Source organism: Eretmochelys imbricata, chromosome 22 (genome assembly GCF_965152235.1).
Source record: "Eretmochelys imbricata isolate rEreImb1 chromosome 22, rEreImb1.hap1, whole genome shotgun sequence".
In the NCBI taxonomy this organism is placed as follows: domain Eukaryota; kingdom Metazoa; phylum Chordata; order Testudines; family Cheloniidae; genus Eretmochelys; species Eretmochelys imbricata.
This window is the reverse complement of record NC_135593.1, coordinates 1,369,766-1,384,424: the sequence shown is the minus strand read 5'-3', so window position 1 is coordinate 1,384,424 and position 14,659 is coordinate 1,369,766.

The window sequence follows — 14,659 nt, the reverse complement described above, 5'->3', positions numbered from 1 at the left end:
CAATGGTAGTGTCTGATACCAAAGGATACAGATAAAAGAATTTCTCCCCATCTGGGGAGGCCAGCACTGGAGCACTGGCCAGGTTTTCCTTTAGCACTCTCACTGCCTCAGTACACTCTTCTGACCACTCCCAAGTTGAGGCTCGGGTTAGGTCAAATAGAGGCTGGGCTATTTCTGCATAATTGGCCACAAAATCCCTGCAAAATCCAGTTAGACCCAGAAAACTTTGCAAGCTTTTAACATCCGTAGGCAGTGGCAGGGACTGGATCAGTTGCACCCGTCCCTTATCGATTTCCCTTCCCATCTGAGACACTTCCACTCCTAAGTAGGTCACTCTTGTCTGTCCCATCTGAGCCTTTTTCCCATTGTCCTTCAATCCTGCTCTTGCCAAAGCTTGCAGGACCTGCTCGGTTAGTTCCCTGTCTTCTTCCTCTGTCCCTGACATTAGCAACAGGTCGTCTACATATTGTATGCACCTTGCTGAATCCACCCCCTCCAGAGCCTGTCTCATGTATCTGTGAAAAATTGCAGGGGAGTCCCTATATCCCTGGGGTAGGACTGTCCAGCAGAACTGTCTGCCCTCCCATGTGAATGCAGTTTTATACTGACATGAGGTAGCTAGTGGCAGAGACCAAAACCCATTAGCTATGTCCAAAACAGTGAAAATTCGGAATTGGGGTCCAATACGGGCCAACATTTCAGGGTACGCTGCCACCACTGAGGCTGGTGAATTGGCCAGAGCATTTAGTGCCCTGTAATCCACAGTGAGACGCCAGGTACCGTTTGGCTTCCTCACGGGCCACACAGCAGCATTACAAGGGGATGCAACTGCCCGAATCAGTCCCCTCTGTTCCAACTCCCCAATAGTTGCTCCCACCTCTGCCAATGCCTCCCGAGGAATAGGGTACTGTTTCTGTGGGGGAGGGTCCCCTCCCTCCATCAGTACCTCCATGCTGCCCCTCCCACAATCCAGGTTATCCTTCGCCCACACAGGGATGTGTTCCCACCCAGCCGGGGGTGGTGGGAGGGCATGTGCCGCTTTAATGGTCATAGTGGCTATCCCCATGGGAATGGTAAAGCCCTGACCGTCCTGCGTTTGCCCCAGTAAACACACCCAATTGGCTAAATCCAGTACGAGTCCCAGTTTGTGTAAATCTCCTGCCCCCAACAGATTAAGCATATCATTACAACCCCACATAATCTCCCCTTCCCCCCAGATTCCTTTGATTTGTCCCCGCCTCAGGGTTAACTGTGTCTCCCCTCCCGTTGCCCCTACAATTGTCACAGTCCCTTCTGAGGGTCTCCCCTGCCCCCATGTGGTTAAACTGATGGCTGCTCCAGTGTCTATCAAAAAATCCCTCATGGGACTCCCTTCGATTGCCCCCTGGAGCGTAGGGCGACCAGACGCATCCCGTCCTAAACTGAGAACATGGACAGGATGCCTCCCAGGGCACCCCTAAGTTGCAGCACCCACCTCTGTCCCTCCCACTGGTTCATGAGGGGACCGGGGGTCCTGGCACCGAACGCATTCCTGTCTCCATGCAAAATTGTGTGTCTGACATTTCAGGCAGTCCCAGTCTCTTGGCCTCCGGGACCACTTTCCCCCTGATCTGGTAAGATCGTGGGTAGTCAGTTTAGCCTGCAGTCTCTGGATCTGTTGCTCTATAGCTGCCCGCTCGTCCCTGACTAGCCCCCCAAAGCCACGAACTCTCCCTCTACCTCCTCCTCTCCAGGCTGACCCACTCCTTTCCACCTTGTATTGATCCCCCGCAGTAATAGCATGGACTGGCTCTTCCCCCTGATGCATCTGCCTCCACACATCTGCCTGTTCCAGAAACTGGGGTAGCTGATTGGGAGCAAGTTCAGGGTGCTGCAACCTTAAATGCCCCACGAACTGCGGATTGCTCAGCTCCAACCATTTCTCCAGCAATTCCACACCCCTACCCTGCTCCATACCCCCACCAGGTCCCGGTGCCCCTGCCTGTGGCAGCACCCATGGACCATCCAGGGGATCCACCCAACACCGTGCCCATGCCTGTATGCGATTAAGTGTATCCCGCCCTGTTTCCCCAGGGATTCGCTTCATCTTATTCATCCCTGCAGTACGAGAGTACACCCCAAACAAGTGTTTTGCCACCTGTCCGGGGATTAGAAATGGGTGTGCCACTCCTGCCACATCGATTCCCAAGGTACCTCGTCCCAAAAGACTACGCCATAAGATCACCTGGTCCTCACGAGTTAGACCCTCCATCTCCCTGCCCACCTCCACTAGCCACAGTACAAACTGATCCCAATCATCCCGGGGTACCTTTCCCAAACGGCCCAGTACTGCCTCCCGGTCCTTCAGGGACAAGGGGCGGATTTCTGCCTGTTCTACTACTTGTGGGGCATGGTCCCCCCACCCTGCAACCGGGGCCACTATTCCTGCCTCCTGCAGTTCCTCCCGGGTAGCCTCTCTCGCAGGGGCGGTAACTGTGGATCGCCGGCTTACAACATCCACCGGCAGTGGTGGGTACAGTGTTTTTTCAGGGTAGGGTGGTGGAGGTGTCTCCTTCAGTTCCATTAGTGGGGCGGATGGTTTGGGGTCCCTAAGTCCATTGCCCCCATGTTTACAATGATACAATTCCTCCTCTAAGTCTCCTACTCTCCCCAGCAGTTCATCCCTCTCTCTCCGGATTGCCTCACAAGACTCCTCTGTCCGTGCAGCATCCCTTGCCTTCAAATCCGCTACCTCTACTGCTAACACAGATTTTTCTGTTAAAATCCGTTGCTGATCCACAATCCCCTCCAAATCCTTAATGTGTTGGAGGAGATCAGCTTCCCTTTTTACCCAGTATGCCATCCCAGCACACAAACCTTGTAATACCATTCCCTTTTTCCTACACTCCTTTCCCTTGGGGTCTCCCAAAACCTCTCCCATCTCCTTCTCAATCTCATCCCAGGTGAGCCCCTGCACCTGGTATGGGCCCTGATTCTTCCTTATCCATTTGTTCAAAAAATCCGTTACCCCAGCTTGCCAGAACCCGCAACTACCATCATGAGAGTTCGCCATACCCCCTCCAAGCAGCTGCGCGGACTGTTGGGGAGGGGGACTTACAGGCTGCCACTCACCTATCCAATGTGATGTATCCAAGTCCCGGCACCAAGATGTTAGATAGCTTATTCCTTCACTCTCCCACTTCCCTGGTCCTTCTCACATGAACAGAGAGCAACAATACCCGAAGTCCGAAGGTGCAAACAATTCGATGTTTATTGGGGTGAACTTCCAGCAAGCTTAAATACAAGTTCCTTTTCCTTATTTCTGAATCCCAACTTACTTCCTGTTTGCCCCTAATTTATATAGTAATATTCTTAGCTATACCTTAACCAATCATTCTACTAAAATTTAACTAACCAATCCTAACATATTGTAACATGATTATGTAACCAATTATATCCCACCACCTTAATTAGTTTACACCCAGCAAAATTAATTATACAGCAGACAGGAACAATCACAGAACCAGACAGAGATTATACAGACAAACAATAGCAAAGTGGGAACTATAATGGCAAGACAATACAGAAGTGAGGATTTCACATCCCAGCTATTGATAAGTGAGTTCTTGCCTGACAGGATGCTATCAAACTAAGTTTCCTTTTACATCTTCTAGGCACTTCCCTTTCTCTGGAGGTGATAGGAATACAATCCTGTCCTGATAGTGCCTGACAGCCCAATAGCACCTTCTTTCAGTGTGACTAGTTTGGAATGTGAGGATGTGACTGTCGCTTCCCAGCTTATGGCTGCCTCTGCTGCTTAGCCAAAGGCCTTAGCCTAAGAACAGGGCCCCAGACTGTCATAGTAAGAGAAGGACCTTACATTGGCAGACAGTGATTTTGATTCTTTCTTTTATACCTCTAACTAGCCAAGTGATAAGAATACACCTAAATTCTTAAAGTACAGGCCTTTACAGACAGGCCTGAATATCTATATCCTAACAGGTGCTATCCTGAGAGTCCCTGGCAAAACTAGTGTGTCCTCATGAACACTGACTCCTCCTGCGAAACGACCCACACACCCACTGCCCTCGGGCAATGGTCCAGGTAGAGTGTCTCTGAACATGCGAGTGACTGCAGACGCCACATCTCTGGCACACCTGGGGCTGCCTGCAGTTAACAGGTATCGAATGGCATTTTCTCTTATGGCTGCTAAAGACACTCAAACACAAGACTGCTGTGCTTAAAGTGTTGATGATCTAGGCTGAGATTTTCAAAGGCAATTTGGCTAAATGGATCCAAAGTCCCACTGGATGTGGACAGTGAACTCCCGGAGGCTCCTGCAGATTTCCTTACACCAGCACTCGTTCACTTTTCTTCTATTTACATCGCCCATTCCCATGTGATCCTGGGAGCCCCTGACAACCAGAATGGGACATCAGTGCATGGTTCGATTTCTAAACCAGTTGTGATTCCAACTCTCTAATACTGGGGCTACTCCAAAGTGGGCCAGTGCGATTCCCCTGCTATCCCTTGGCTCGGATGTGGCAGGTCAGCCATGCTGGACTGTTTGGGGTTCCCTGCGTACATGAAAGGAGGAAAGCAGGCATTCTGTGCCACGTGTGATCAATCCCAGCTTTTATACCTGTCTCCTGTAGAAGCCAAATTCCATGGTAATGAGAGATATGCCAGGTGGTGGCAAAGATTTTTCTCATGCTTTACAACACCTGGCAACATGAAATATTTCGAATAATCTCCATCAGCTCTTGTTTCACATGTAGCCAGTGACAGGGGTTGGCCTAAGGCCCCGGGGGAAAGGGGGAGTTTATTTCCCTGTGTTGGGGTGGAATGAAACGACTAGACGCAGTCCCTCTCACCAGGGCTGAAGAGAGCAGTTCTGAGCAGGAGGCAGTGCAGCAAATGACACCGAGGCCAACTGATTCCACGGCAGAATTTGGCAAACCACCCCCGAGTGCGGAAGCAGCTACAGAGCCAACAGGCTCAACAAGATGGAGGTTCGGGTCACCAAAAGCTGCCCTCTCTGCTGGGAGCTTTGGGTCCTGCCATCAGCTGGGGCACCAAGTCCCAGGGCCTCTGGCTCTTCACCAGAACTGAACTTGGAGGGTCACCCGTGGGGGTGAAAGAGACATTCAGTCCTTCGCCTGACACTGCTAAAATGTGGCCATCTGTGTGGGCACCTGTCTTCTTTTAAACGTGCATAAAACAGATTGAAAGCAGGGCTGGCGCCTTGTGCACCCTCTCGCAACTCAGGCTGAGTAGACGCTGCTCAGGCAGGTTGTAAGGAGCATCTGTGGATGGCACCTGCCAGGAAGCATATGCGTTAGTTGCACGGTCACACACTTTCCCACGGGATCCTGGCCTCATCCAGTGCACAGAATGGATAGTGCTGCGGGGACAAATCAAGCTGTGGACTGAAGGAGGCTGTCGGCTGTAGGACCCCAGCCTCATGTGCTGCAGAAGTTGGAAAGTGCACAGTGAAGGAGGCAGAGAATTTCAGGAGAAAGGCTGGTCCCATGGTTTAGACAGATGAATGCTGCCCTGGTAAACTGGATTTTCTCCCTGCCTCTGCCCCAGAGTTCTTGTGTTATGTTTGGCAAGTCATGTAAACCAAAATTTTCACAAGTGGCCACTGTGTTCATTTTCTGGATACCCAATTTCCTCCATTAGAAGGAGTTATGCAGCTGGAGGGAAAGCAGGACAAAGTGTAGCAGCTATACGGGCATCTATATGGGTAGAAATATTGGGGGGAAAGAATTAAATGTTTGATCATGTAACATTATTGTATTAATATTTAGTTACCTCAGAACTAAAGTGTCCGGCAAAGTATTCACAATTTCCAAGCTGAAGTGGGGAAGGCTTCACAGCCCTCAAATGGCATCCCCCTAGTTATAAAAATGAAAGAAAGACATTGAAGCTGTATCTTAAAACGCATGGAGCATGAAAGAAATGGTGCCTCTGGACCCCACAGATCAGCAACTGAGAATTAGATGTGAGCAAACCAAAACTCACTCACTCAGATATCTATCTATCTATCTATCTATCTATCTATCTATCTAACCTGATTGTTTTATGGCCATGTGCATTTATTTGTCTGTTTCAGGGCTGGTCTACACTTAAAATTCAGATTGACCTAGCTATGTCTTGTGCGGGGCGTGAATTTACCCACCCGAGCGCTGTAGCTAAGCCGACCTAGCCCCTGGTGTAGACATGGTGAGGGGTGACAGCAGAATTCTTCTATCAACCTAGCTACCGCCACTTGGAGAAGTGGATTCCCACCATCGCGGTAACCCCCATCTCTCAATGCAGGAAGTGTCTACACTCCAGCGCTACAGATGCTGCGATATGTCGCTGTGTTGTTGTCGCACCCATAGCATAGCCAGGCCCGTAGGATGTTGGTCTCTTTGAATAAATGATACCCCAAGAGGACCCCCTGTCGCTTTGGAGTCACTGTTAATTTCCCGAGAGCAGGTTCTGTCCGTGATGTGACCCCCCAGCTAGGCACTGCCAATAGAAAGGCTTTTGAGTAGAACAGATGATCCCAGCTTTTTTGAAGTCTTCAAAGCCCACTGGGACAATCCTCTTCACTTCTCCAGTCATGATGCTGGGAGCCCCGGGGGCCTGCTTTCCATCCACTTGCTGCACATGGGCAAAGAGGTCAGAAACTAAAAAAACCCAGCTGAGGAACCTTTCTGCCTGGTGTAGAGCCAGACTTCCAGGCTTGGGAGTTCTGCTTTGATTCCTTCATTTCAAACTCCAAATGCAGATTTGGTCACACCGGGGGGAACTTGCAAAATACAATGTATGGAAAGAATCTCTTGTGAGTCCTACAAGGACAACAGCACGGCTCTTAGCCCCTTTTGCTGAGAGTCCCCGAAGTTACGCCGTGTGTTGTTGCAGCCCATTCTAGGGACCCCAGGGGACTGTTCAGTCTTACATACAACCATGTGCAACCATGAGCTGCCTGAACTCTTGAGCAGCCTGGGAGGCCTGTGCTACCTGCCCAGACCTGGCAGAATTGGCAGCAGAGAGGAATTGTTGTGCCCAGGCATGGAAAAGATGGTTTGTTTCCAACACGAGCATTGCAGCGCAGGAACTGACAGCAGCATGCTGCGCCTGCAAGGGGGGTGGGGGGAGTGCTTTGAAGTTGGCTCATTATATATCCAGTTGCACACGCTAAATAAATTCTATCCAGTGCAGCTCAAGGAGCAGACCCTACCTAGGAGGCTGGCCAAAGCGTGCCGGGCAATACGCGGCTGGAGAACTTTTCTCTCCTAGAGACTCTGCCTCTCTTGTTACCTTCCTGCTCCAGGCCAACAGCACTTTTTATTCTGCACCAAGGCACCTCTATGCCATGGGTGGGAACAGGCCCAGAGCCGCCCCCTGCCCACTTTGCATTGCTCTAAAGAGAGGGGATTCCCACCTGGGGCCCAAGCAGCCAGTCCCCTTTGTGCGGAGCCTGGAACGAGGTCACTTGAGAGCGACTTTTGGTTGTCACACTGAACATTTTCATTGCAAACCCAAAAGGTTTTGGGTGGAAAGTTTTCAATTTGGGGTTTTCCATTTTTTCTGTAAAAACCGAACGTTTGTGTGGAAAGCATTTAACGGAAAATGAACTTTTCCATCAAAAATAGCTTCTACAGAAAAATGTTGATGGGTCCGATTGACGTGGGCTAAATCCACTTCCACTGCCCCAATCAAGGGTGCGGCATGCGCACTGCCGGGCCTGTCCCTCCAGCAGAGTTCATATGGGGAGGAGGAGGAATTGGGGGCCCCACCCCATCTACTAAACTGGGAGGAGTGGTAGATACGCTGGAGGGGAGGGATAGGATACAGAAGGACCTAGACAAATTGGAGGATTGGGCCAAAAGAAATCTGATGAGGTTCAACAAGGATAAGTGCAGGGTCCTGCACTTAGGACGGAAGAATCCAATGCACCGCTACAGACTAGGGACCGAATGGCTAGGCAGCAGTTCTGCGGAAAAGGACCTAGGGGTGACAGTGGACGAGAAGCTGGATATGAGTCAGCAGTGTGCCCTTGTTGCCAAGAAGGCCAATGGCATTTTGGGATGTATAAGTAGGGGCATAGCGAGCAGATCGAGGGACGTGATCGTCCCCCTCTATTCGACATTGGTGAGGCCTCATCTGGAGTACTGTGTCCAGTTTTGGGCCCCACACTACAAGAAGGATGTGGATAAATTGGAGAGAGTCCAGCGAAGGGCAACAAAAATGATTAGGGGTCTAGAACACATGACTTACGAGGAGAGGCTGAGGGAGCTGGGATTGTTTAGCCTGCAGAAGAGAAGAATGAGGGGGGATTTGATAGCTGCTTTCAACTACCTGAAAGGGGGTTCCAAAGAGGATGGCTCTAGACTGTTCTCAATGGTAGCAGATGACAGAATGAGGAGTAATGGCCTCAAGTTGCAGTGGGGGAGGTTTAGATTGGATATTAGGAAAAACTTTTTCACTAAGAGGGTGGTGAAACACTGGAATGCGTTGCCTAGGGAGGTGGTGGAATCTCCTTCCTTGGAAGTTTTTAAGGTCAGGCTTGACAAAGCCCTGGCTGGGATGATTTAACTGGGAATTGGTCCTGCTTCGAGCAGGGGGTTGGACTAGATGACCTTCAGGGGTCCCTTCCAACCCTGATATTCTATGATTCTATGATTCTATGATCTCTGCCATAGCTGTATCTCCAGCTGAGGCCTCTGGGGATCCCGGCTTGTCGGGCTTCCAGCTGAACCCAAATAGGCAGCTGCCAGGCTGCTAGGCAGGCTCCCACTCTCGGCTCACCTCCGACTGCTCTAAGGACTGGAGCGCCAGAAGCAGGGGCTGCCCTGTGGGCTGCGGGCGGGTTTGGACCTCTGAGGGAGACACAGTGTGTGTGTCGGCTTCACTTGCATCACCAGCACCAGCCATTGTCCCCATTTCCAGCCTGGAGCCAAAGCCGGTTTTGCCAGGAAACCCCTGTTCAGAGCTGCAATGCTCCTTTGGGGAGGCTGGCCAGGCCGTCTCTCCCAGGAGTCCGTCGGTTAGTTCTCTCGGGCCCATGTGTGCGCCGTGCCCCCCGTGCACATAGGGTAACCCTACATGGGTTGGGACGCCCTTTGTCCCACTATCGGGACCGTCCGGACCGCAGTCATGGCGCCGTTGCTCACTGCTTCCTGGGGCAGCTCTCGGTGCCCGCCCGCCGGCAGGAGTGCCGCGTGCTGCAGGGGCGGGGCATGCAGGGGCCGGGAGTGGGCAGAGAGCCCTCCGCCCCCCCACCCAACCCCACCTGACCTGACCCGTGACCCTTGGTGCCAGAGGGAACAGCCTGCCAGATGGTTCCCGGGACGGGAGCCGCCCCATGGTGTGCTCTGGCTCCAGTCGGGGCTGTGCACCTATGTCTGTCTCTGTCCCTCCCGATCCGGTCGCCCAGTGTGTCCTGATATTTCACTCTTGTGAGCTGGTCACCCTAACTGTGCTTGCTGCACGTCTGCCGGGAGAGCTCAGGAGCGAAAGCTGGGGCTGCCGAGAGCTGGGTGCCCCCGTCCTGTGGAGAGGCTGGAAGGACGTGGCTGGGGGAGGCCAGAGGGATCCTCGCTGTGCTGCTACCAGGACAGTCAGATGGACCTTTTCCCTCTCTCTTCGGGGGGCAGAATGGATCCCTTTTCTCCAGCCAGCTGGGCTGCCGCCTTCCCCCTGCCATGCGTTCATCAGGGAAACCAACGACTTCTGCGTGACGACCAGTGCTTGGGGCATAGATACCAGATGTGGCAGCCGGATCCCACCCCAGGCCAGGATGTGTGTGTTAAAAGGCCCCATCACTGCAGTGGGCAGCATGCCAAGGGTATGAGTTGGTTCAATCTGGTTACCTAATGGATCCGGCCATGGCATCCCGCATCCCAGGGCAGTCCCATCAGGGAGCCTGAGAACCAGGATTCCTGGCGTGACATTCCCCTCCTGCAACAAGAGGGGGTGGGGCAGGGGGGAGTCGGGGCACGGCCAGGGACAGAGGGGGGTCGAGTACGCACCGGCGCCAGCAGAAGTCGGCGCCTATGCCATCTTCAGGTGGGTTGTATCATCAGCCTTTCAGCTACCAGCCACAGTTGATAACCACAGACTCAGGTAACTGCCCACTTCCCAGGTTTGTTTCGGCAGCACCTACAGCAACTGGCAAGGGCAGGGGGGATGCACTGCTGGGGTTTTGAGTCCAGGCCTCGCCCACAGCATCAGTGTTCGTGAGCCATGTCACTTCCCCCACTGACTTTCTCTCATTCACCTAGAAAGTGCCATACGAGGGTGATGGCAGTAAATTCTCAACTCTGAACTGCGGAGGTTGGCCCCTAGACTGGGATCAGGATGGGTCTGAAAAAAAAAAGCTCCAAGAGTATAAAAACAGCCAGTCTCCAGGGGCAGGTATGGTAGAACTCCTTCACAGGGAGCCATTGGTGGGAGGGGATTTCCCTTCCTCTGTCAGATGTCCTGAGAGGTATTTCAAGATGAAGACAACACCCTGGTTAGCAGTTGCCTGGCACGTCCTGGGTTAAAGAAAGAAAGGGCCCTAGGGTTCATAGTCTGAAGTGTTTGTGTCACCAGCCTTGTCACTGTCTGACCCCACTTCAGTTGGGAGCAGGTTTGTACGTTGCTGTGTGGAACACAGACCCATGGAGAGCAGTGGCAGCTGTTTCCATGGCAGAGAGCCTGGCCCTTAGGAGACGGGAAATGCAGCCTGGAGCCGAGGGGGAGGCAGCAGCTGCTGTTCCCACTCCTCGGGGACAGGTCTGTCAGCCAACAGCTAAGGGCGTCGGGTTCCTCCAGTGGGAGTGTGGAGCAGCCGTTCGCTTTCCTGTTCACACTCCTCTGCGGTATGAAAATCGGGGAGGGGAGGCAGAATCCCCACTTCCCTCCCTAAATGACGTCCAGTAGTGGAAGCCAGGACAACAGGGTGGGGTGGCAAGTGGTGGCCAGACTCTCACCACCAGGGTCTAGTCTAGCTCAGGGTCCAGTTCAACTTCCTCCATGGGCGACTGGCCCCCAGTCTGCTTCGGCCACCAGGTCAACCTAAGAACTAAGGGAGGAATGGGGTGAGGAAGCAAGTCAAGCTGAGCAAGGCAGGCAAAAGCAAGTAATCCCCAGTCACTGCTCTGCTGGTGCCCCTCACTCCTGACCCGCAGCCCCTACTGTCCCAGCCTTGGGATCTCCAGTCACTGCTCTGCTGGTGCCCCTCACTCCCGACCCGCAGCCCCTGTTATCCCATCCCTGTCCCCTGCAGCTGTTCAATGCCTCTCCTTCCTTGTCTGGGCCAAATCCTTTCGTCTGGTACAGTCCTTGTTAGTTCCAGCAGGCATCTTAGGTGAATAGCAGGGGCTTTCTCATGACTGGGACCCCCCTTGTTCTGCTCCACCCCCTTTTATAGCTTTGGCCCAAGGCAGGACCCCTTTATCTCTCTGGATTCCGACCCCTCCTTCAAAATGGAAAAGCACCAGGTTGAAGATGGATTCCAGTATCCTGTTACAGGGTCACATGTCCTGTGAGCCCCCTTGTCTCCACTCTTCCAGGGCTAGCCCGCACCAAGTGAACAGAGCCATTTACAACCAATTGTCCCAGTCAGTGGGAGCCATCAAGCTTCCAAACCATCATCAACGGCCCACACTTTCCATAATTACAACAGGACTTCAGAGTCATACTTCATATTTCTAGCTTCAGACACAAGAATGACACGTGTACAAGAATGATACAGATAGGATGACCACACTCAGGAGATGATAAGCCTTGTAATGAGACCTTACCAGAGACCCTTTTGCATAAAGCATAATCCAGTTACATCATATTCACACTTATAAGCATATTTCCATAAAACATATAGACTGCAGAGGTGCGGGGGAGCCCAGGGCTGAGATAGCAGGTCATGCGGGTCAGGAGTGAGGGGCACCGGCAGAGCGGCGAGTGGGGAGCTCAGGGCTGGGACAGCAGGGGCTGTGGGTCGGGAGTCAGGGGCACTGGCAGAGCAGTAAGTGGGGAGCTCAGGGCTGGGATATCCGGGGGTGCGGGTCAGGACAGGCAGTTTTGCACAGAGTGTTCAGAGCTGCCCTGTATCTGCCCTTTCTCTGGACAATCCCTGCTCCCAGAATGCACCAGGCCCAGGTCTGAACTCTTCCCCTGCGGGCTGAGCTGGTTTTGTTCACTGTGATCCTGTTGGATGGGCGGGTGGGGGGGAAGTGACAGTCCCACCCCAGAGCCGACAGCCACCTGTCACCCAGCACCCTCGGCCCCGGCTCCACCAGCCTGGTCAGATGGGTTCATCCTCCCTGTCTGAGGAAGAGAAACCAATGACTTGCCAAGGAGCTATGGGCATGTGTGTGTGTGTGTCTGTCCATCCGTCCGTCCGTCCCCCCAGCGCTCAGCAGCACAGGTCAGCCGGGGAGCTGGGCCCTGCCGTGCTCTCAGGGGCATCTACACTGCAGGTGGGGGCTGCTCCCCAGCAGGGTCTGTTGGAGCTCAGGCACTGACAGGGCGGCAGCAGCTGCTGTGAGGGGGGTTAGGCTAGTGACTCGGGTCTGTCTCATGGAGTCGGCTGGGTTCGTGCTCAGGCGACTAGCCCCAGCCACCGGCCGAGCCACCATGGCCACCCTGCTGCTCTTAGCGCACTAGCTTGGGCGGCAGCTGCTGGCTGGCTGGACCCTGGGGGTGGAGCCGGCACGCAGGGAAACCCCCTGGCCTAGGGATTCCTTGGCAGGATTCCTGGGAGCTGCCCATCCCCGTGGCTCGTGGGGCTGCCTCCCGGGCCCAGCAATGGCTCTGGAGGGCGACTCGCGCCACCTGGGGGAGAGGTGACCCAGGCAGGGGGAGGACACAGGGTCTGACTTACGGATAAAATTGGTTTCAGAGTACCAGCCGTGTTAGTCTGTATTCGCAAAAAGAAAAGGAGGACTTGTGGCACCTTAGAGACTAACCAATTTATTTGAGCATAAGCTTTCATGAGCTACAGCTCACTGCATCGGATGCATAAAAGTGGAAAATGCAGTGAGGATGTTTTATACACACAGACCATGAAAAAATGGGTGTTTATCACTTCAAAAGGTTTTCTCTCCCCCCACCCCACTCTCCTTTTGGTAATAGCTTATCTAAAGGGATCACTCTCCTTACAATGTGTATGATAATCAAGCTGGGCCATTTCCAGCACAAATCCAGGGTTTAACAAGAACGTTTGAGGAACAGCGGGGGGTGGTGGGGGGTTAGGAAAAAACAAGGGGAAATAGTTTACCTTGCATAATGACTTAACCACTCCCAGTCTTTATTCAAGCCTAAACCACAGGGCCTAATAACATCAGCCACACTATCAGAGGCTCATTCACCTGCACATCCACCAATGTGATCTATGCCATCATGTGCCAGCAATGCCCCCTGCCATGTACATTGGTCAAACTGGACAGTCTCTACGTAAAAGAATAAATGGACACAAATCAGATGTCAAGAATTATAACATTCATAAAGCAGTAGGAGAATACTTCAGTCTCTCTGGTCACGCGATTACAGACATGAAGGTTCCGATATTACAACAGAAAAACTTCAAAACCAGACTCCAGCGAGAGACTGCTGAATTGGAATTCATTTGCAAATTGGATACAAATTAACTTTAGGCTTGAATAGAGACTGGGAGTGGTTAAGTCATTATGCAAGGTAACCTATTTCCCTTGTTTTTTCCTCCTCCTCCCCCCCCCACTGTTCCTCAGATGTTCTTGTTAAACCCTGGATTTGTGCTGGAAGTGGCCCACCTTGATTATCATACACATTGTAAGGAGAGTGATCCCTTTAGATAAGCTATTACCAGCAGGAGAGTGGGGTGGGGAGAGAGAAAACCTTTTGAAGTGATAAACACCCATTTTTCCATGGTCTGTGTGTATAAAACATCCTCACTGCAGTTTCCACAGTATGCATCCGACGAAGTGAGCTGCAGCTCACGAAAGCTTATGCTCAAATAAATTGGTTCGTCTCTAAGGTGCCACAAGTCCTCCTTTTCTTTTTGTGGATAAAATTGGTCTCCTCTGTCTGTGGTGCTCGGTGGCCTGGGTCAGTGCCGGCACCTCCCAGTGACAGGTCGGGACGGGAACGGGGGGTTAGAATTTCCCTCCAAAGCTATTTTAGGGTCTGATCCTACAAGCCTCCCACGTACCCAGTGCAGGATGGCTCCAGGCTCCTCACCCAGTCCAGTGTTGGTGTGTACAGCAGAGAACTGGAAGCAGCAAATCGGGGGGTCGTATAAAGAGACTAGAAATACAACAATTTACTTCTGAAAGGAGAAGAAAAGACAACATTACCGAGCTGTGTAATGGGGCGACCTGACGCTCAGAGACTGCGAAGGGAAATCTCAGGGGCTCTGCTCACCTGGCCCCAGGGCTGTGTCCTCAAGACAGGTCTGTGGGAGAAGGGAAATCACCAGAGAGAGGAGTGGGGCCCAGTGTGGATTTTTGGGCTGTGGCAGGGAATTTAGGTCCTGAGACTGGAGCCATAAAGAGGGAGTGAGTGAAGGCTCCCCTCTGCTTTCAGGCTGAAGGAATCCTGGGTTGCTCAGTCTGTCCAGGGGGGGTCACATTGCTCACAGGCAAAGAGAGGAGGAGAACTGCCCCCAGAATGACACATGCAGATCCTGGAGAAAAAGAAAGAGAAAAGAGACCAGCAGCAG